Source organism: Apium graveolens, chromosome 4, assembly GCF_009905375.1.
Source record: "Apium graveolens cultivar Ventura chromosome 4, ASM990537v1, whole genome shotgun sequence".
Classification (NCBI taxonomy): Eukaryota; Viridiplantae; Streptophyta; class Magnoliopsida; order Apiales; family Apiaceae; genus Apium; species Apium graveolens.
The window spans coordinates 225,981,822-225,983,113 of record NC_133650.1 but is presented as its reverse complement, the minus strand read 5'-3'; the positions used below and the strand labels follow the sequence as shown (position 1 = coordinate 225,983,113).

Here is a 1,292-nt window from a genome sequence, read left to right as displayed (position 1 = left end):
CTTCGGTATCACTAGGAAGAGTTCCTGGTTGACGGTTCAACAAAGCATTGGCAATTTGCCCTATTTGATTCTCCAGAGTCTTGATAGAAACCGCTTGGCTTTTGCACATCAGCCTCAACTCCTCCAATTCAGATTTTTCATTAGTCGATTGACTGGCACTTCCATGCGGTTGTTGTTGAAGTTGGATTTGTTGTCTTGGTGCATACTGTTGTTGGAAACCAGGAGGGTTGAATTGCTTTGCTCCAAACTGCTAATAAGGCTGCTGTACCGCATTCTGGTTATTGCTCCAGCTGAAGATAGGATGATTGTGGTTATTAGGATGATAAGTGGCAGGAACTGGTTGCTGCGACCTCTGAAAGTTGCTCACGGACTGAGCTGATTCACTAGATATAGCACACTGCTTCGTCTCATGCGCACCTGCACAAAGCTCACAAACACTAGTGATCTGATTAACTCCATAGTTAGCCAAATAATCCACTATCATCGTTAAGGCCTTTACCTGAGCAGTTATAGACGTAGCTGTATCCACCTCCATAATTCCAGCTACCTTGCCTTGAGGTAGTCTCTGAGTTGGGTTCTGATATTCATTAGCAGTCATCAATTCAATTAGCTCATAAGCTTCATCATAGCTCTTAGCCCATAAGGCTCCACCTGATGCTGCATCGAGCATGGGTCTAGACTGTGCTCCCAAACTATTATAAAAGCAATTGATGATCATGCAATCAGGCATTCCATGATGAGGACACTTTCTAAGTATCTACTTGTAGCGATCCCAAGCTTCACATAAAGATTCTCCCGATTGCTGCACAAATTGAGTAAGAACATTCCTGATTGCAGCTGTCTTTGCCATAGGGAAGAACTTAGTAAGAAACTTCTGAGTAAGATCCTCCCAAGTAGTGATAGAACCTGCTGGTAGAGAATGTAACCAACACTTAGCTTTATCCCTCAGAGAGAATGGGAAAAGCCTCAGCTTCACAACATCTTCAGAAATATTGTTGAACTTGAAAGTATCGTAGATTTTGATGAAATCTCTAATGTGCATGTTGGGATCTTTCGTTGGAGAACCCCCAAGCTGGATTGAATTCTGCACCATCTGAATCATGCTAGACTTGATTTCAAAGGTATTAGCTGCAATGGTTGGTCTGACAATGCTAGAATGAATGTCATTGATCTTTGGTTGAGAATAATCCATCAAAGCTTTCGGATTCGCCGCTGGTTCCCCCATTGTAAAAAAAACTTCTTCTTCAACTTTTTCCTCTTCTTCAAACACTTCGTTTTCCACTTCTTCAACT

At 42.2% G+C, this 1,292-nt stretch overlaps 1 non-coding gene across 1 annotated transcript; it reads left to right on the top strand.

Annotated features, from left to right (window-relative positions):
* The first annotated feature begins 728 nt into the window (after positions 1–728).
* On the top strand, positions 729–835 carry LOC141723116 (small nucleolar RNA R71). Its single transcript, XR_012576108.1, has one exon. It is a non-coding gene; the product is annotated as a small nucleolar RNA R71 (small nucleolar RNA).
* The last annotated feature ends 457 nt before the right edge of the window (positions 836–1,292 follow it).